At 41.3% G+C, this 22,403-nt stretch overlaps 1 protein-coding gene across 19 annotated transcripts in view; it reads right to left on the bottom strand.

The window, feature by feature from the left end:
- SOX5 (SRY-box transcription factor 5) overlaps window positions 1-22,403 on the bottom strand; it is a 504,910-nt gene that overhangs the window by 476,700 nt on the left and 5,807 nt on the right. For 15 of the 19 annotated variants that reach the window (XR_009207758.1, XR_009207759.1, XR_009207757.1 and 12 more), the window contains exon 1: window positions 10,922-10,975. The exons of 1 other annotated variant lie outside the window; for it this stretch is intronic. The gene's annotated coding sequence lies outside the window, so the exon portion shown is untranslated. Of the gene's footprint in view, window positions 1-10,921; window positions 10,976-22,403 lie in introns of those variants that run through there. 3 more of the 19 variants (XM_058420245.1, XM_058420246.1, XM_058420244.1) reach the window with 2 other exon arrangements.

Consider the following 22,403-nt stretch of genomic DNA (forward strand, 5'->3'; position numbering starts at 1 on the left):
CGGTTGGCCTAATATATCTAGATTTATAAGAAAATAAATGCAGCAGCCAAAACACAAAAACAGTGAGTACAAAAACTAAACAAACTCACTCCTTGGCTTTATACGTTGCCATCATGACCTGAGCCACGCCTTTTTATTTTTTTTTTAAATCACGCTCACTGACACAGCTTAAATCATTCTTGGATGACCCTGAAATGTGCATGGAGGAAATCAACTCTTGCCCTTTGCAACCGCCAATTGGAATGCTGTCCAAGGCTGAGGGAAGAAGGAGCTTTCAATTTACACATATGCAGAAAAGACTTGCTGAAAATCAGTGCAACAGACTGAAGGGCCTGGTATGTTGGGCATTCTACCCCTACGCAGGTCCGTGTGCCTCCCTCATTGTGCCAACCTGCTTCACAAGCCTCTTCCAGCAGCTCTTCTGAGTCACCAGAGTGCTCCCAGGTTTTGCACTGGGAAATGCTACAAAGGCAGTAAAACGTCACGCCCTTCTGTTCGCTGCCAAATTGTAAAGGCAGATGAAGCAACTTAACTCCATGTAAAGACCTAAAGCACTGATTTTAAAAAAATTGGAGTAACAGGGGCTGGCAAAGAAGTATGGGTGAGGATGAGAAAGACAAAAAATAACTTAGAATATGCCAAGACTGCCAGAAGCCACTACCCTCACAACTGGGAGTAACTGCTGGACTTCTGACCAACTCAACCCATCTGCTGCTGTCCATAGCTGGCAGAAACCAGTAGGACTCTCTTTTGAGTATCTTTAACAGCCCTCCCATGACCTAAGTGAGAGGGAAAGGGTGGTAGAGTTCTACAACACTTCCAATTTAATACTATAAAATCCTCTGGTGGAAAAATATTGAGCCAAAGTGAGCATTCAACAAAATACTGTACTTTAAGATTTCACAACCATTCCTTATTTAGCCATCGGAAGCCCAAGCTAAGATTCAGTCTTTGTGCCTGCACATTGCAATACTCTCTAATTATATGATCAAATTCCAATTTTTTTTTTTTTTTTCTAGGAGAATATCACCCCAGAGAAGCCAGCTCTGGGAACGAACATGCGTTCCATATTTACAAAGTCGTCTCCTGGACCATGAACTCATTTGTTTTAGGCACTGGAACATGAGACTTGAAGGCAGCAGAGATTTGCAAGCCAAAAAGGAGGACGGTTTTGCAGGAATCTAAAAACTTGCAGGAAGCCCTTTGTCGTACACGTCCCACTTTCTGACCTGGTGTACCTGAACATACTTGAACCTGAACTTGGGGATGCTATACGTCACAGTCAACTGATGCTTTATTTTGGAGATACAAACAGCTACAATAAAGTGAAAACAACATTGTGAAAAGCCAGTTCTGACCCAGTTGAATTTAGAAGTCTATCACAGGAGTTACCTTCCCTACACATCAAATGGAGGTGGGGTACCTCTGGAGACTGGCATGGAGAATTTAATTACGGGTAAATTTTGCATTTCCTTCACTCTACTGATTGAACAGAGGCCTAAGCAAGATACCACCTCTTCAGTTATCTTCATGGAGAACTAACAGAAAGGCTAAGGGCCTGTATCTACTTGGGATCAACCACTCCATTGAAAACCCAATCCTTCTACAAGTCCACACCAGGCCAGTTTGGAGCCTGGATTGTCACATGGCTCTGGCCTTCTTGGTGTACAGTAGCATCACTTTGGGAGAAAGGTAGGAAATATTTTTTTCCTCAGGGATCTCCTAAAACAGGTGGCAAGGGCACAGCTCTGGGTAGGCGAGTTCAGACACTTTCACGTAATACAAAAACTCCCTAAGTCAGATAAACATTCATAATTAAGAACTGGATTGCTGACAGGATTTCAGATGATTGAAGCTACATAGGTAGAAATTGACTGAATTGAGGTGCTTTCTTCCCCCTCAAAAACTTCCCTCATCTGTAAAACAGAGCACCACCAAGATAGATGTTGTGAGAGTCAATTAACATCTTTACTACACACAGATAACACAGTGAGATAAGCATCACAGAGGAGGCTACGGGAAGTTATTAATTTTCACATGTATTGGTTAAACCAATATTATTACGGAATTTGTTTTTTAAGCTGGGGTTTGAATGCGTACAGAATATGCCCGCCACAGGGACACACAAAAAGGATTAAAAAAAATATAGAATATCTTCTCATTCTGTCAGCACTGTCATTTCAGTGGTCTGATATGTGATCATGTAATTAAAGACTGTATCATAATGCATATGCACAAAGGGGCTGAATTAAGGTTGTGCAGGCAAATCTAATTCTGGCATTTCCTATGCTTTGAGAGCCTGACTTCACAATCTTAGTGTTCATTTATCCAACAGTTCCTGTATGTAATGCCATACATTATATACACGTGTCAGGAACACCTTCCCCATTACTGCATAGTCTGATTTTGGGAGATATGTTTACACACATACAAACACATACATTGCAAAAGCAGGACAATACAGAGCCATGTCCACTGACCAACTTTCCTCCTAAATTAATGGCATTGCCCACTGTCGTTGATTTAACCACAAGAACAACCGAATTCTTTTTTACAAGTGCTGGTTCAGTTTGGTCTATCCTCAGGAAAAAGCTCTTTTTCTCCCCTCTAACCATTTCAGTATTTTTTCTACTTACCAAGTACAACTTTGATTCCAGCCCTGAAACAACTCTCAGAAAGAGCTCCATTAAGGCACTGTGCTGTGCTTCCTTGCCCTGACACTGCCTGTTTTGTCTGCCGAGCTCTGGCCAGACACTAACGCCCACTTACCCAGTTCCTGGATTTTCCAGCCTGCCACTGTACGCCCTCTCAGTCCTTGGAGTGCTGGTTCTAGCTGGGATCCTTGTAACACACAGTTTTTCCAGCTAAGCCCCAAGGAAGATGATTCACCCCAAGACAGAAGATGTGCATGCACACCATTTATTTATCCCCCAATCAACCATCCGTTGCTCTACATCCTTGTTACTCACTCATACCTTCAGCACATCTTTCAAAGCAAACCCCAAAACCTCACACAAGCAGCCTTAAATACTAACACACGGCTGCAATACACACACAGGTCCACAGCTCTCAACCAGGCATTCTCAGATAAGCTTTTCCTACAGCCACATGAGGCAAAATGCACTGCTCGTCCAGGTTTTTGCATGTGGTCTCTGGTGTACAAATACTGCACTGTTAGACCTCATGAGGCAGGTGAGCATGCCCTCACTGAGGGAAAAATCACCCAGGTTTGTACTAATGACAGACACAGTGAACTCCAGGACTGAAATAATGGGAATTTCCTCTTGCACAGTTTCATAAAAGCAATGTTGAGCACTCACAGACAGTAAAATCACCTTGAGTCTGAGCTTCCTGAGAGGCAGTTTGCAGTCTCACACAGTTAACAGTCTAGATCCTTTCCTCCTCCTCACACCAGTTTTCTCCCTCAATTTCATAGAATACAACCTACAGTTGTCCTAGAATTTCAGAAAGTGATAATTTTCTGTAGAGGTAGTTTATCTGACATTGGGCCTATAGCACAGGAGGGCACTTGTAGCTTCTAATCATCCTCTCCATCTGTTCACCATAAGCAATGTTGATCTTCAAATTACACAACCTACACAATCCTGAAAGAGTCTTTTACTTTCCGGTAGGACAATCTGCTCCTTCCCTTTCCCCGTTTATTGCAATCTGCAGGATCCTTGCGCTGCCGCACATACGGAGAATGAGAACATATCAATCCACCCTAAATGACCTCGAAAGGCTGAATCAGTTAACCAAAATAGGCAGAAACTGCAGCTTTCCAGTAGACTCTCCCCTTCCTGAAGTTATCTGTAAATCCCATTCTTTGCGGCGCAGACCCCGCTGTAAGACTCTGGTCATAAACGCGGTCCCAAACAACGCTGAAATTACATCAGCACATCCGTGGGGTCTGAAATTCCTGTTCCCAGCAGCCTGTCCTGAGCCGTTCTGGCCGAGGCAGCCCGATTCTTCCTTCAGGCACGCAGCCTTGGAGCTGCCCCAAGCCGGCATCACGCCACCCACACCTCTCCCCACGCTTTGAAAGGTGTCTGCAACAGCACGGATGGGCAGGAGGGGCGACAAGCCAGCTGGCAGCACTACACTCCTTTGTCTGCCCAGGAGACAACCATTCCGAAGCAGGAATGCAATGGGTGAGGCTTCCAAGAGAGGAAAATAGCAACCGTGATAGGAAGGAAAGAACTCGGGAGTTCCGATGCCTGACCACTGGCGCTCCCATGAGCTCAGATCAACTGGGAAGCAGCTAATGCAGTTAACACAGAGAAGATAAAGGGAAAAAACCAGCAATCTGGCTCTCCAGAACATCAAATGAACCTTTTATATGAGAGATTTGTAGTGATGGAGGATCTTGGGGTGTTTTCTTGTAGTAGAAATACTGTTTGTTCTGCTCCACCACTACTTGCTTGTTATCATCAGCCACAAGCCACCAAAGGCAGGATGATGTGGTGCTAAGTGGCATAAAAACTGCAAAACACATTAAAAAACACAAAACATATTTAAAAAAAAAAAAATCCCAAACAAAATAAAACCCCAAGAATTCACACAAACACCAAAGCAGGTCAATGTGCCCTGTGCAGCCAAAAGAGGCTCTCCAACACAGAGCTGAGTCACACAGGGTAAGTGAGCCCAAGCAGGGACAAACAGACACTAGTGATCCTGAAGAGCTGACAGGATATGGCTAAGTGGCTGCCATCACTGTGGCAGCTTTATCACACACCAGTGGCTGGTAATGCTGTACACACCACAAAACTGATGTTGATGTTCCTAAGCAGAAGCCATTGCACGTGCACTTTTCTTAAAGCCCCATCTCCTACACATCTGTGAATGCACAAGAATTCAGCTTTCATTGCATTTTTATTAGGTCTCTATCCCTCCTGCTTCTGGGTAAAGCTGGCAGAAGCACTACTGACTTAAGGCCTGAAGTAAAACAAAGACCATGATATTTTTGCTTTAATCCTGACATCTCTAAATCAGTTGGAATTTTTTGGGTAGGCACAAAAAAAAAAAAAAAAAAAAAATCTGGCCTTATATTACAAAAAAGACCTCCAGGTATTTGAAACTTGAGGCATAAATAACCAAGGATACCAGGCATGAGTACAAAGGGATGACTAGCAATGCCTTACCCCCACACATGCCCCCAATCTGGCAAGCAAACCTGAAAATGTGGCACTATGGCTTTTCCTCTGCTCTCAGTATCATTCGTTAACCATACTACAACATACTATTTTTAGCTACTTCTGCCTCACAAATGGAGTCTTTATGCATAAATGCCTGCAAGAAACAAAACTTTCAAGGCATGCTTTGGTCTTTTGCGCAATTTTACTCCAGGCACGAGAAGCATCGTGTCCTTCTGATGTGGGAGCAAGCTGTACCCTACCTACAGCCCCAGTGTTTGAAGTCTTTAATTCAATAAACGTGGTGATGAGTAAGGACTTGATGTTTTACTTTCCAAATGTCTTTTTGTCTGCACTGTTTTTACCTATCAGCTCCCCCAGCTAACACGTCTGTGGATCTTCACAGGTTAAAATTGAATTTGGTTAACAACAGGTTTGCAGATAAGAAGCAACACAGGATATGTATTTCATCATTCTTACTTCATATACATAGCTGTTCACACACTCTATTTATATGACCTACAGCTGCTAAACCATCTCAGTAGCTATACAGAACAATTCCAAATCAGACAACTAAGTATTAAGATTTCCTTATTGTCAAAATACCATTTTTTCTCTCTTTTTTTTTTTTTTTTAATATCAAAAGGGCTAAAATCCCAAACAGGTCAGAACACATTTACTTTTCTGGGGGGTTAATTTTCACAAATAGCAATGACTGACAGCTCCTATTCTCTTGGCAGGGAGATCTGTGGGTCCACCACGTTTGCAAATTTGTCCAAAGCGAGGGCTTGTAACTGTTTGTCAGGCTGCACTGCAGCAACAGGAGAATAATGAGGGGCATTGATGAGCCTTAGCTACGAAGGAACAGGTTCCTACACAGCAATATTTTCAATCCTTTGCTTAGGAAGAGCCGGCTGTAACTCTAAGAACAAACAGGACATTAAAAAAGGCACCCTGCCATGGGAATTATCTACAAAGGACTCATTGAAATTTCTGATTTTAGGTTTAGAAGACAACATGGCTTTCACAGCAGCTAGAGAAGGTGACTTAGAGACATAGCTGAGATAGGTGAAAAGCCTCAACAGTCCTTCACCTCCAGTCCCAGCAATCCAGCACTGAACACACAATATCTATGTGTCCTGTGCCAAGCTGAGATTTCTCCCTGCCTTGCCAGGGACCACGCCTCCAACCTGCTAGTTCCAAACACACTGCACTCTAAGAGCAATACATTAAAGTGAAAAAAAAAACCCCAACCTTAAACCCCAAGATTCAACTTGTTCTGCTGACTATGCTGCAGCTTATCCTCTTTCAATATTCTAATTAATATTAATTAATGCATAGGAAGTTTTCCAAGCCCAGTAAAACCGTAACTTACAAATATTCCAACACTGTTAGGCAGAGACCAAGTTCCACTGCAAATGGTAGTACCTTTTCTGCTTTTAAAGGCACAAAGCAGAAACAGAAAGAAGAAACTGGCTAGAACTTCAGGGAGAGAAAAATGAGTTTTCCAATAAGTAAGAGTGTGGGTGTTGGAGTGGAAAACAGTAGCAAGACAGAATACAAGCTCAGAAATAAGTGTAAGAAGCTTGAATGTTGTTATACAGAAGCCAGTGGAAACCACTCAGACATTGTTAACTGTGGTGGGATGTCTCCGTGTGCCAGGGATGCTGGTGGCAATACGATTAATATTCCAGGTACAAAAGCAAAAGGAAGTGGTTTTCAGTGTGGTTTTTTAACTCAAGACCCTGGGGGAAAGGTATTAGCTCAAGCCTGGAACAAATCTCTGGAAATTAATGATAAATCAGACAGAGGGGTCAATGTATTACAAGGGACACATCCAAAGCCATTATTTTATAACAGCTGATGGCAATAGCTGCTCAGGAGGAAAAAAAATAAAATGCTGATTTTACAGATATTTGGAGGGGGTGGAATTAGCACTCTAGGGAAAAAGGGCAGAAAAGATGGCAGGATACAAAGGTCCACCAAGATTTATTGAAAACCAGAGGGGAAATGTAAGGTGAGGGGAATGATCACTCAGTGCACACAAAACAGACACTACAAAATACAATTATTAGACAGAATGCTAACACAGCCTCTACTAAATAAAAATAAAACCAAATTTTTTTAAAAGGCAGCTCACCAACAAGACCAAAAGCATCACTGCAGTCCAAGAGTGAAGGTGCACAGGGCCAGTAGCCCTGTGATTCCAATCACAGTTCAGCCATACTGACTAGACATTCCCCCCTGCCTTTTTCTGACTACCACTGGCTAGGTAATAGCAAGCGTAATACATCTGGATTTATGATTAAAGAGTACTTAGAAAAGATTGATTTGCCCTGCCCGACAGCAAACATGAATAGCCTGGAAAAAAAGAAATAAAGGGTTAGAAATCACACAGACTTCAGAAGACATGAAAAGGGACAAAAGTGCTGGCCTTAGTGGCTTTTACTTGAAAAAAATAAGTCCACCCCCATCCTTCAGATTACATACCCCTTTGTACCAGAGGCAGGATAATAAAATGCTGTGTAGAACAACATCAACATGAATCTTGCCCAAGAAGAAATTACTGAATGCATAAACAAACTTTTCCATCCTTCTATGCCTTGCACACTAAATTCTTTAAATACATGCATCAACGCTGAAAAAAACTTTAGGGGAACATGTTAAAACACATTCATAGGGCACCATACTCTATTATTTACTTGTCAAACATCACATTCACTCAAGAGGGGCCGGCTTTCAGAGAAGTCAGATAATATTGAATGTCAGAATCTAATTCATAATAAGCGGTATCTAAATGCAACAAACCATTACACCGCTAAGGATAAAAATCTCCTATTCAGTGCTAATCAAAATACATAAAAGGTGCTAGATCTTGGCACCTGGAAGAAGAATTAATCCGTTTCCTGAATACAGGCTCAAGAGTACAGTCACTGCCGGTATCAGCATCCAAAATTCCTCCACTCCTCCTCACATGATGAGGGCCGTGACAGCCATCCTGGTGGACTGACATACACTGACACATGCTGACCACAAATCAGAGGAAGATGTCCAGTATTCTCTACCAGCCAGCTGTCCACAAAATAAAACGCTGCCGCTCTGTTGATGGAAAGGGAGGGCTCAGCTGGTCGTTTGCTGAGTGATCTTCAACTTCGTTTTGAGAGGGAGCCGAGCAACGCGCAGAGCGCTCAGAGCTCTGCAATCCCCTACCTATCATGTGCTGCAACCAGCCAGGACTTCATCCTAAGCAGCTGTCAACTCAACATTTTCAAGAGCAACAAATTCATTAAAACTGTATAATTATGGCTGAAACTTTCCGTGATACCCAGGACATTTTAATCATACGGCTTGCTTTCAAATTAACCAAGCCTCAAATACTTCAACCAGTCTTAAAAACTCCAGACTATGTATCTATATATTTGTCAAACGCCACAAATTATTCGGATTATTAAAAAGGTCTTATCCTTAAATTACTCTTCTACTTTTGAAATGCAGATTCCATAGTAACAAAACTTCAAGAGAAAAGAATTCAGAAGAGCAAAATTAAAAAGGACACACACGTGCTATGATACAGATCTTTCAGGAGAGATCAGAAGTTAAAAATTAAACTGCACTGGGAACCAGTCACTGGTAAATTAAAATCAAACTGAACAAAATTCCCATTAAAACCCATCAACTTTCACAGGTACAGAGTGGCAGGCCAAAACAGCAGGAGATGACCTAAGGCACCAATTTTGTTGGAGGTGGCCAAAAGCACAGGGCAAACACAATATGGATGGTGGAGAAGCACAAAACAAAGTTTATGACCATATCTTCAAAATTTGCATCCAAATTACAACTGTCCAAACAAACCTCCAGTTCCTCATGTCCTTTTTAATTTGCAACATGAAAATTTCCTGCAGTACAGCAACCTGTTTTGCCCAAGCACTGAGCAGTAAAATTTCCTATTAGAAAAGCCGATGGCAGTTCTCATTGTTTATTTCCTCTTAAACTCAAGTAGAAATCATTATGTAAAATTTCATATTTGGAAAGGATAAAAGATATCTGAGACAAGTTGGGGTAAAATAGACTGGCAGTTACCTACAGCTGCTCATGGGCGTATGAAACATCAGGAATAATACAAGAGATGGAATTTAAAGAGAAGGCAAAGCTGCCAAAGGTAAGTGAAAAAAGAAAAAATATTACACAAGGTTTGCATTTTGTCCCATCAACATCACTTTAGGGCACTAGTTATATATATGAAAAAAAATAACTGCAATTCCACAACATAACCAAATTTTACCACTCCCTTCTCATTCCTGTTGTCACAATTAACAGCATGCAACCCATACAGCTGATATCAGCCTGGCGCATCCCTCTGCTCCTTATGTGGGTTTTTCCCGCTGTAGAACTGGCTGCATTGCTCAGTCCCTTTCCCTCCCCTCCTTCCACAGGGAGCCTTCTCTCAAATCTCAAACAGAAGCCACCAGTTTTTCCTTGCAATCTGATTATCAATTTGCACCTCAGCAACGGAAGGCTAGAACTCTATTGTTTTGTTAATTGTCAATTTGCATCTTTGAAAGGTGTTGTGCATTTTCTTCTTTTGGCAGGTTAGGACTAATTCTGTATGTTAACATATATGTGGGTGGTTTGGGTAAAAAAATGTTTTCTTTTAGAATGCAGTTTATTTTAGATGTGCTGCTTTATTTTCTTTTGCTAAGTTTTCATGGACAAATCTTGTTCCAAAGCCAGTAGAGACCACTCTGCCTAAGAAAGAGCTAAAAGGATAAAGCTCCTTTTCCAATAGATTTGCAGAATGTCATCCTCTAAAAAAGAACAAATCATAAAGGAATATTTAGTTACACTTCCCACTTTTGACAAATAATCAGTGTGCTCCTGCAAGTGCCAGTCTTTGGACTCAGCAACCACAAATATTTTTTTCATAAATAAAATTCCTTTTACTCCTGCAAAGCCCCTTTCCTGTGTTAAGGATGTATGAAATTGATTGATTCATGAACAGTACAATTGCTAATTAGTTTTCAAATGCAGGATGGTTGGAGATATGAGCTTTTCAAAACCGCAAGCTGCAAATGAGGAGGCGGCCAAAATCACTCCTGATGAACAACAAGACAGGCCTCGTTGGCATGGAAGAAGGTTTTAAAGTCCCCCAAGTTACAAAACATCAGAAAATCCTGGAGAAAACAAAGTTAAAAATGGGTTCTGAATTATGGAATGCTTTTAGTTGGAAGGGACCTTATAAAGATCATCTAATTACAACCTCCCTATCATGGGCAGGGAAACCTTACTGTGTTACTCAGAGCCCCATCCAGCCCGGCCTTGAACACTTCCAGGAATGGGGAATAACACTGAAGTGACAAAAGCAAGTAGAAATTCTTACTAAAATATCAAATAGCCATCAAGACAAACACCTGGGCTGAGACTACAGTCTATCCAAACACAGAGAAATCACTACAGTAAGACAACAAAACAGAAAGTCTTGGTTTCACCAAAGTCTACGTGTTATTATCACTTTCACCTAAAGCTGGACACAGAATGGGGAGCAAGAGGAGCACTATCAGAAAATGACATATTGCCTTTGCACACTTGTCAATGTTTCACTTAAGATCACATTATTTTCTTATGCTAGGATTCACCAATGCAGACTTAATCTGCCAGCAAACACTAAATTTTCAACTGGGAGATATTAAAAAATAAAAAAAAAAAAAAAAGAAAAAAAAAAAAGAAAAAAAATTAAACCAAACAAAAATGAAACAATCTGAAAATCTTCACAACTGGATGTCCTCCTCTACCTCCTCAAGGTCCTCTTCTTCCAGGTCCTGCTTCAATATCTCCTTCTTCAAAGTCCTCCCCAACCAGCCAAGCCACCCCTTTTATCACATTTATCTTTATTAGTCGCAGCTGCGACCCCATTAAGGGCAAGGCTGTTCCTCTTCTTTGGTAATTAGTACAGCTGGGATTTATCAGGGGTGAGGTCTCCTGTAATCCTTTCTTGTACACCTACAAATGGTGAAGTATGAATAAAAGATATGAACTAATCCTGACCTGACAGGAACACCTTTCCCTTCAAACAAACAAGACCACGTATTTCAAAGACCTCTCTCCTTTTTTTTTTTTTTTTTTTTTTTTCTTTTCTTTCTCCTCTTGACTGCTCCAGACTAATAGTTCAAGTGTGTTTACTATTCTCCATGACTTACCCTCTGCCCTACTCCAGGGCAAGGACCCTGCTGTGTTCTCCCTCTCAGAGTAAATGCCAGACCTGTTCTCCCACAGTGTGCAGTGCTGCCCAGGAAACAACAGCTGGACAAAACCTCTGGGAATCCAACTCAACCTCAGGATAATGGGAACACCACAGAGATCACCTGTAGGAAGAGACCTAAAAGTCCCCTGAGAGAGAAAATTCTGACTTCCTCCCCAAAACCAAGTAATTCATTTCTAACAATTTCACTATATCAAGAATTTCACCAAACGAGAAAACCACTCGATTTCCATTGTTATCCTTCAGATAAGGATTGACAATAATTCTCCAAGCACCAGAACAAAAGATTAGATGTGGTAAAGCCTGAGAGTTTTACGAGAACTGTTTTAAGAAGTATATCAGTGCACTGGCAGATCAGAGACTCGACTCTGACCTCTGCAGAGCGTGAGCTCTCTGGAGCAGCAACTCCCTCTCTCACATGCACAGTTCCTGCTATAGCAACAAGCCAATCTCCCTGGCAGTGTAGGAACAGCAGTAAATAGGGAGGCAGGACTGAGCTTTTCTGCTGATGAGCTTTTAAGTCTCGTAAGGGCACAAAAGAGTTACAGGATTTAAGAAGAGAAACAACTCTGCTACTCTGCCTGCAGCCCCATTAACACTGTGCTGGCTTGAAATTGATTCAAGTTTTAAAAAAGTCATATCAATACAACAGGTCTATTTCAGCCCTTCTCCTGGCCCAAGCCAGGACAGGACAAGATCTGACAGAAGGTGTCTAGAACACCAGGGCACCAGAGTGTATTTGTTCCATTACTTTCTGTTCTGTGAAAAAATCTCAGTAAAACATCACTCTGATTAAATCCCCAGTTAGAAATACTAACTTACTTCTGCTGGCATTAAAATAGCCTGTCAAAGCCAGTGGAGGTACCTGCCAGAACATGACTTCCATCACTTCCTTTCAGAAGTGCATCAGTCGCCTGTTAGTTCGTTTTCAAGTATTTTACGATATCCATGATCTGCAGTTACAAGCTCATTTCTAGCCAAACTCACAATCAGGAAATTTTCAGTTTATTCTTCTGATGCTCTCCTCTCTTGGATTCATTCTGCTGTTTCTCAGTTCTAGCCTAACAGCAGTATTGCCACTCTGATTTATTATGCAATCTCTGCCTTAGGGAAAGATGAAGGAAAGCCTACATTAAACAGGAGTGCTTGTCCATCCTCTTACAAAGATGAGTTTTAACCCCCCAAATCCTGCTAACTAAGGCCACAATGACATCCCTCCCCTTTCCCACATCACTGAAATTCGTTCAGAACCCTAAAAGCTACACAGGTTATTTGAATATTTTGTCTCTTCAATGGCCATACTCCTCCTTCTTAGCTCCCTTTCCTCTCAAACACTTGCTCAGTGATTATATCCCCATTTATTTAACCAGGATCTATATAATTGAGCAAAACAGGAGGGAGAGGAAGGTAAAACCCCTGGAGATAAACCTCTCCCTGCCCTCTTAAACACTTATTTCACATCCCCACTTTCTCCACCTGGAGACTTTCTGGGGACTTGCACAGAAGAATGTGTTTCCACTGGAGTTCATCTAAGGAACAATCAGCTTAAGCAGTTGTATTCAAATAGTATTAATGTTTTCAAATCGACTTCCTATTTTCCTGCTGGAAACCCTGCCAAACACACTCTTCAACAGACACTAAAATAATTTGGATAGTTGATATGCAGTCCAAATTTTTAGTGGAAAACTGCCAGATTTGACATCTGTGAGAAAGTGGGTAATTTTTATTATCCACAGAGAGCATGCACTTGGTTTGATATTTTCTACCTCTACACATCTCTTTCTACTGGAACTGCTTTATGGTTTTACATGATCAATGGGCTGCCAGAAATTATTTAACCCCTTCATTGCTACCAGGACCCAAGACCCCACTGCCACCATTTTGACAGTGCCCATCTTGTTTTCAACAGCAGGATGTTTTTATCTGTTACCTCTGATCCCTCTAACTACAGCAGTGCAGATTTTTATAATTTTTCTTTTTTTTAAGGTGGTATCTTCTGATTGTTATTTGCCAAGTATGAGAAGGAACCTAGTCTCTTCTAAGCAAAGGGTTAATTCCCTTCTTCCTCTTGTCCCTCTTCTTGCTGGAGAGAGGGTCTGTGAACACCTGCTGGGGGAAGCAAGGATGGGAAAATGCCTTTGGAAAGTAGATCTTTCTGCTGAGGAGCCAGCCCAGCTCCAGCCTGGAAAGGTGTTTTTCCTTGCATTTCATTCTGCTTAGGGCACCTTCTAATTTTTTAATGGTTATAAATATTTGGTTCTGCCCCTACCCCACCTAACCGGTCAGGTCCTCCAGGACATGGAGATGCTCGGAATTGTGGTAATTTGCATGACCATATAACCTGCATGACTTCTCACGACTTCTACCCTGACTTCTTCCAAGCAACATCACTTCTGTTTTAGAATGGATTTTCACCATCTCATTTGCAAGCTGTAGGAAAATCAGAATATGAAAAATAAAGAAGCGATGAGATAATATACAGACCTTTTACCATGGTAGGGGTTTTGTTTGTTTGCTTTGGTTCAGGGGGTTTGTTTGTTTTGTTTTTAATAAAACAAGAAAACGCAAGATTTCTGTTTGAAACTGCCTGCTGAGGTTCCTTTAAATAAATGAAAACAAATAGTCCCCAGCTGTCTGGGCTGCTCTAAAGCAGCTCATCCTCTGAGTGATTTGTGATGCTGAGATGGTTTGCCTCATTCACTACAAAGATTATCAAAGTTCACTTTGTAAGTGCACATGTATATTTTATTTCTCAAAGATTACCAGTTTTCTTCATATCCCCACCTCGTCCTGCTGGGAACAGGTGGCAAAACTCCTGACACCAAAGCAGTCTCAAAACCTACACTAAACAGGGATAATTTGTTGTTGCTGTCTTAATGATCAAAAAGGAAGATACTCCCAGCAGCTCTTTTTTTCTTTTTTTCCTTTTTTCCCCCCTCTTTTTTATTTAAATGCTGTATTTAAGGCCAAATCCAAAGCTAGTGGGTGAGAACTCCTGTGCTACTCATGGATTTTTACTGGACAAATACAAGTGGCTGGGTCACTGTGCCTCTGGAGCACAGATCCAATCAGTGCTCAGTAATTCCAACAAGCCTGGGCACCAGAGAGAGCTAATGGAGAGATCTTTTGATCTCTGGCTTTTTTTTTCTGTCTCAGAAATGAACAGAAATGCTGTGAAATTAGGAATAAAGTAGCAATTGAGAAGAATCCTATTCCTGCACTTCAAGAAGAATAAGACACAAACGCAGGTATTTTATCATTCCTTACCCACACTTAAGAAAAAAACAATAAAAAACCCCCAAAATACTCCAACAACTTCTTGCCATGTTATGTTTAATTTGCCTAATGCCTGAAAGAGGGTGAGTTTAAATTAGAAGTTAGGAAAAAATTCTTGACTCAGATGGTGGTAAAGTACTGGAGCAGAATGTTCAGAGAATCTGTGGCTGCCCCATCCCTGAAAACGTTCAAGGCCAGGTTGGATGGTGCTCTGAGAAACCTGGGGCAGTGGAAGGTGTCCTTGTGATTCTAATTTAGACTGTTCAAAAACAGGGTTGAGGAGATTTCATTTGCATTTACCTTACTGTCCTAACGCTGTGCAAACAGGAGTAAATTGTCATGTTCCGCACCTTGATTCACGTACGGATCTCACAGGACTCAAATACCACTGAACTAAAAGCTCTGGCTGTGCAGATGGAAAGCTCTACTGCAAATCCTCGCAATTTTTAATTGCTGTGTTGCCAAACGCCTTAAACTAAAAACCAGAACTGATAGATGGGAGTCTCCCACCGACTTGGGTAGAGGACGGATCAGGCTGTAAATTTCCAACAAATTTTAAAACCAATATAATCATCATCAATTTTGCGGATTGGTAAATCAAGTGGCAAATAAATAACATGGTGACAGTACAGCAGAAGTGTCACTAGAAGCACAGGACCTGCTCTCCTGGACTTCTGCTTGACTGAAAGAGCTCTGGAAGCTCTGCTGCTGAGCTCCTTGTTTCAGAAACTCCAGTGAGAGAAGGAGACATCCCCTTAAAGTGCTGTGTCCTGTTGTACACTTCTTGCACTGGAGATTTCCAGAGGACCTGGCACATGCAATTTTTCGGCTGAGTAGCAATATATTTGGCAATGGCAGGGCCTGGAGATAATTCATGCCCCAGCAACTACAGAAGTTGACAAAATTAATAAGGAATTTGAAGATTGCCTTTCAGGAAGGAGAATAAAGAAATAAATTCCAGGATGGAAACTGAGCTCTAATCTGTATGTTGTCCTCTTACTTAGTATTTCAGGAGAAAGGGAACTGAAAGGACCACTGAATTATTTTTTTCTGATAGCTTAGCAGTTTCCTAGTGCATAAAATTATCCAGAGATGTATCCATCAGAAATTCTAAAAGGTTTCCACCAAGAGTGCCTTTTTTCTAAATCCAAAAAAATAACATCTACAAACAACAAAGTTATTTTCTTGGCAAACTTGTAAACCTTCTATATTAGCAGCTTTAGGATGTGGGCACAGCATCAGTACATTTGCCAAGAGCTGCCAGGGTGGAGATAGCTGACAGCAGACTCCTGCAGCAAAGCTCTCTGAATTCCCTTACTGCTCCTTCTTCAGGGATAGCTCTGAAACCTTTCTTTACTTTGGAATTAATAGTATTCAACTGCTGCAAGAAGGGAGATGCCAAAATGCCACACTCTTCATGCACACTCTATAATACTTAGATACAGAATTGATGGCTTTTCTAAAATCATAAGGCTTCAAGATAGTTTTGAATTTCAAGGAAGAGTTAGTTGATAGGAATTTTTTTTTTTTTTTAACACTAGGAACCAGCAAAAATGCCAGAAGAAAACATGCAAACATTCAGAGTTTGTGACAAATTTTGGGTTTGTGATGACAGACACATTTAGTTACGAACCCCTTCTTTTTAAAGTATCTCTATATAAACCAGGTAAACAGTATGATTATAAGATTAAAGCTAAATTAATTCCAGAATATTTTTATTGCAGAATTATTCCTTTACTCCTAAAAAAAGCAAATAATTAAGAACAAAGGAACATTAGCCTTGCATAGTTGGTATTTCCTTAGCTCTGGATGTCTAACACTGTGTAGATATACAGATTACACCTTTATAGTGTAACAAAGTCTTTCACTACATCATCACCTCCTTCTACATATTATAATAGTATCTCCCCATGACCATCTCCACACATGGAATCTTATAATCTCATGTGTTTGTATGAACTTTGTCTTTATAACAGCCGAGTACACGAGCATGAGGGTTTCAGTATATCTCAAATAAATATTTTTGTGCAAGTTTGTACACACACACACTGTGTGTGGATGAACTTCAGTCGTATGAGCAACGAAATGATACACAATAATTAGTTCTGTGCCCACATGGAGCTCAATTACTTTCAAGGGTACTTCACATGATCTGTATTTTTGTACTTTAAACAATACTTTTTAAATTACTTTACCAGATACCATCACACTCGTACTACAGTCATAATGGAAAAGAACAGTAAGCATGATAAATACATCAGCTAATGGGTAGTAGGCTGCACAGCTCTGCAGAAAGATTATTACAGGCACAATGCCACAGATTTATTTATGGCTTAAAGCAGTGCATGTCATAAACATACATAGTTTTAGAAGGTGGAGTCATCTGACCCAATCTGGCAGAGCTTTCACATGGGAATGGCCAGGACTCCACATTACCCATGAATTAATGCTTTTATTGGCAAAAAGTGTCTCCTATGTAGATTCCTGAATGAGAACAATGTGAAGCCGTTTCCAGGGATTCACATAAACTCTCCTTCCTTTTGAAAAACTGGCTGAGTAACAAAGTCACTTCTTTTTAGAGTTCTGCTTCATTTCTTCAGTCCGTCCAACCACGCAAGCCTGCACATTGGGCTCACTTGGCCACCTCAGCGAAGAGCCTCAAAATTCAGGGCTGAAACAGGGGTTTAATTCAGGGTTTAATACTGAGCTCCTACAACAGCTTAGCCAAGCAAGGTAACTCACGTGTGCCACGCAATCTCACGGAAAATGTAAACACAGAGATGCGGCATTGTCTCTGTATCCAGACATTAGTAATGCTGCTACAGGTTTGAGATGCAGCATGTTCTTTTCCAATGAACCATGAATAGAGGAAGAAGGAAAAGCTCACTGGCAGCTCAGTCCTCCCCATTCAGCTCACATATCCCTCAATCAGCAGCTCCGCCTGCCCTGAGTCACTGGAAATCCCAAAGTCAGGTTTTGAGCACACACTGTTCCCTGCTGCATCTCCTGAGAACGCAGAGCCTGGGCACATGATTGTACGTGCACCAAGCGGGGTCCACGGGTTTGATTAAACGCGCATTTAAAAAAGCGTTATTTTGTTTTACTGACGTCATGTTTCTGGAGTTTGAGGGTTGGGTTCAGACTTTATTCTTTCAGCTGACCATGTGATGACAGGGACAAACAAGTTAACACCTCTTTCTAAGGGTGCTAAACCAGACCACGTCCAATACCATGACGATTTCAGCTCGAGTCCCACCATAAAGCCATAAAACGCATGATGTAAGCACACAACTACCTCAGAGTTCATAAAAGCAGTCTTGTCCTACTCTTACCACAGCAAAAGTCATCCTTCTCATCCCTTGCTTTCCTCATTTCCTCCCAACCTAATGCCATTTTACTTCTTCCTTTTCAACTCTGCACAGCCAGGCTGACTTGTCTCTCAAGGCAGCACCACCCTCCAACACCTAATAACTATTTTCAGAAATGAACACCGAGTATTCTTCATAGCTCTCCTCATAACCAAAAACATACTACAAGACATCAAGAGCCTTCTCTATTATCTTTCAAAACTCCTTTTAAATTTCTCCTCCATTGAAATGACTACTGAAAAACTGACAACTTGGTACTATTAACATAATAAAAACTCTAAACCATGCTGTATACTGCTGTACCATTCTCTCCTTATTTTAATAATTTGTTTGACCTAGATAAATTTTTTAAGAAGCATTAGGCAAAAACCAACTGAAAGGTACTTGAATCTCCTAAAACAATTAATTAGAAATGTGCATTTTGATAGAACATACACGTACACTACAACAATGATCTGTCAAAGGAAGACCGATTTTCACCATGCCCGGCTCAAATTCATACCTTGTGACGCTGCATGACACGAGAGTGGCTTCACACGCAGAGTTGTGGCCCCACAACTCTACTGACATGAACAAGCAATGCCCAAAGATTTCCTCGACCTCAAAACTCATCCTAGGGTTTAATCCCTCTCTCCACAGGGGCTCTGTTCTCAGCCCTGATGAGTAAGGGGAGGGTTTTTGTTGCTCAGGTTAAGCCACAACTGAGCCACACGCTCCCCATGGAGCCCAAAAAGCTTCAGCTTCGTCATTTATCCAGTTTGGGACAGATCCTGCCTGGGCTCTTTACCTCCCAAAGGCAGCTCAGAAGGCGTTTCACCCGCCTGTATGAAAGCCAACTCCACCTCCCATGGCAGAACACTTAAGTCCTCTTGCTGCCAACCCCCATGAGTAGCAAGGCAGTAAAAACAAAGTGTCATTTTTGCCTAAAGTACAGGAGTATTTTGTATTATCCTCCTCTGTGGTTACTGAGCCAAACATGCATTAAACAAAAACAAAAAATTTTTACTCTTGCTCTGTTTCCATGCAATGAAAATAATACATAATATTGGCTTGGCCTTAAAAATACTTCTTTTATGAAATACATTCCATTTGTACTGACTTTGTGGAAGGTGCGTGGGTGTGTCAGAAAGAAGAATTTAGTCCCAAACCCTTACATTTCCCTGTATGCTTAACACAGAAACAATTCAAGCCTTGTTTGTTTAAAGGAGCAAGTCCAGGTACAGACAGTTTGTAGAACAACACAAACACCTCAATCCCAAGATCTCAAAATCTGGGCAAGCCAATTCCATCTTGTTCAGATTGGAAGCTGTTTCAGCGAAGTACACAACTTAAATCAGACATGAAGCCCTGCTGAAGTGTCTTTCAGTACTACCACAGCAAAATTAACACGGTAAAATAAAGTTATCTCCTGCAGCATGTCGGGACATTCATTATCTCCACACATTTCCTTGGAAGTCTGGAGCAAAGCAGACGTTTGAGCCAATGTAGGGAGTTTGGATGTTTGTGTCCAGGGGACCATTATGCCTCAGTGTCTTGCTAATCTTTCCCAGTTTTCCTTTCTTCCAGACTCCACAGCACCTTTGTTTCCTTCCATTTATCCTCCTCCTCCCCTCCCTCCCTTCCCCTCACTCTCTCCTGGTGGCCATTAACTACGCTGACAGTTTGACAGGCTGAAATAAGGAAATAAAACACTTAAACATTGTTTCCCGATGTATGCATTCATCTTCTCTGCCAAACACAGATATTGAGGAGATACTTCACTCCTCCTGTCAGCTCACTAAATTATAGACTGGCTCTCACAGCAACAAAACTCTCAGGTCCGGCACATCCAACTTGATCTCTCCTCCTATCAGAAGGCCACACAAAGGCCATTTCCATGTCTTTACCAGGACCTTCTTATGTTTATGCCCTTTAGTACCCCATTTTCATATGCCTAGGGTTGAATTTCTGTTACAACCAGAATCTCATGCTTCTTCTACTGAAAGCGCTCACATTATCACGACAGCTGCACTACTTGCTTGGATTACAACGACCCTACTTCAGGAATAAAATAAAAATATACTGCATTAAACTTTGTGTCATTCTCATAGCCCATTAGAGCAGCTGAGTAAAACAAAACCCGGCTCCGCTTTGACCAGGTTTATTAGACTTTTTCTCTTTAAGCGTTTTCTCCTGGTTGACAGAAAACATGCTGCTGGAGACTAGAGGCATCCCACCCTTTTATATAAAAACCACTGCTCCCAGCGTCAGCTTGCAGGAGCCAATGCTGCGCAGCTCCCCAGGGGAAAGTTGCAGTGATACTGTCACTGCTCATTACCTCCAGTGGGTGTTGCTGTGAACAAGCCTATGGGAAAAATGCAGGGAGGGGAAAAAAAAAAATAAAAATCAAAGCATTACAGACACTCAAAAACATGTCCCGTGTCTGGAAAGTTTGGCTGCTGCACACAGCCAAGAAAGAGAAGCTTGGTAAAAAGCTAAATAATTGTACTTCCTTGCCATTTACCACCATTTTCCACTCAGATAAACATAAGCATTTTGTGTGTTATCTGCTGTGATGGGGTAAGGCTGCAATGGAGGAAAATCATCTTTTTTGTCATTTTGGCAGCTCCTGAGGTCTATGTGGAGCAGCACAGCACTGTGACTTCCCACCTTCCCCTTCCCCTTCCCTGAGGAGCCGTGACAAGCAGGGTACTGAGATCCCAGACACTCTCATAACTTTACAAGAAGGAACGTCACATCACAAACACAAATACATCAATGGCTCAGAGCACACTGTCACTTTTTCCCCTGACTAATGGGAAGGTTAGCTCGGCTATCAGTTACCAGGTGGGAATGTAGCAGAAGTAGCCTGGCACATTTTGGACCTCCGAAATAAATAAACAAAAGCCCCTCTTTACACTTCAGCAGTATAAATCCCAACTGAACTTTACTCTCTTCCTTATCTCCTGCTTTCTCATGATTTCAGGGATCTCTAATAATGTGCCACAGAAAGAGTCTTGGAAGTAACCATGTGATTCACTGACACATGGATTTAAGTGGAGGTAGGATGAAAAAAACCCAAAAAGCAACACAGTAATGTCCATAAGGAAAAATCTGTTTAAGTGATACTGTTGAGATTTCATTCTCTCTCTAAACATTTTTTTTTTCCTGTTTCTAAGAGTTGCTATCAAACAACAGAAAATGCTAAAATTCAATTGCCCAAAAGAGTAAGCAGAGCCTAAGTGGAAAAGTAAAAAATGTGTTCATCTAGAGACAGTAAAGGCTTAGCTGCTACTTTTCCATATTGACTGTCCAAGAGAGCAGGATTTCAACTTGTTACACCCATTCCTTTTGTTATCCTCCAAAGACTATTAATAAAAGCAGCAGACTGTCACTTACTGAGAGGGTTTGAATTTCACGAACGAAAATGAAAGAAAACATCAATAAAGCAAGAGAAAACACAAGTTCCTTACAATTTCATTTCATCCACTTCAGTTTCCCTTCTAGTTGTACTTTTGCATCAGAACAAACAAAATATAATCTTCAAAAGTAACACAAGCCATGATAAATACCTGCTTAAGATTTGATTAGGAGAGTTATGAGTAAACTTTCCAGTGACAATTCATTTTGACAAACATTAAATTCGGAAAGGACCATTCCTCACAACCAGTGATGCCAAAAAACATCAGTATTCTGACTCCTGCAAAATTCTCTGCTTGTGTTATCAATGCCAAATGGGTTTTCAAAGTCAAAATGGTAAGTGGAATGAAACAGGGAAACAATCCCTGTTGAAATCAACATTAATTTTCATAGCAAATATAAACAATTTGCAGTATTAATTACAACCACCATCATCCCCAAAAGAACTGGAAGGACAAAATCCATACAGCTGGAGGGGAGTGGGGGGAAAAAAAAATCAAAAACCTGTGATCAGAGTGAAGATGAATCTCAGACAAAAAAACCCTCTGAAACTGCAGGAACTTAACAAGCATATAAATCTCTTTCACTTGTTCCTTAGGAGTTCTCTCAATGTTTTAACTTCCTTTTTCCATGGCTTACCCCTGCTGCTTCTCTCTTCCTCTTTTTCTTCCATTTCTTTTTATCACAAAGCTGTTCTGGTCGGGATTAGAAAAAATAAGGTAGATACCAGATAGCTTCTTCCTCCTCTCTTCACAGAATGAAACTTTTGGATGGAAGGAAGAAGCAAACCTTTTCCCAGGCGAGGCCACTGAGCTCTCTGAGACCCTGGAGGCCACAGCATCCAGCAATGGGTGTCCTCTTGCAGGCTGGTGTCTCTGGGGACCTGCTCCCTGGGGCAGTGCTGGACATCCTGAGCACAGCCCAGCTCTGCACACTGCATAGCTGGAGAGAGCTACACGCTTCAGAACCGGT

Source organism: Hirundo rustica, chromosome 4 (genome assembly GCF_015227805.2).
Source record: "Hirundo rustica isolate bHirRus1 chromosome 4, bHirRus1.pri.v3, whole genome shotgun sequence".
Classification (NCBI taxonomy): domain Eukaryota; kingdom Metazoa; phylum Chordata; class Aves; order Passeriformes; family Hirundinidae; genus Hirundo; species Hirundo rustica.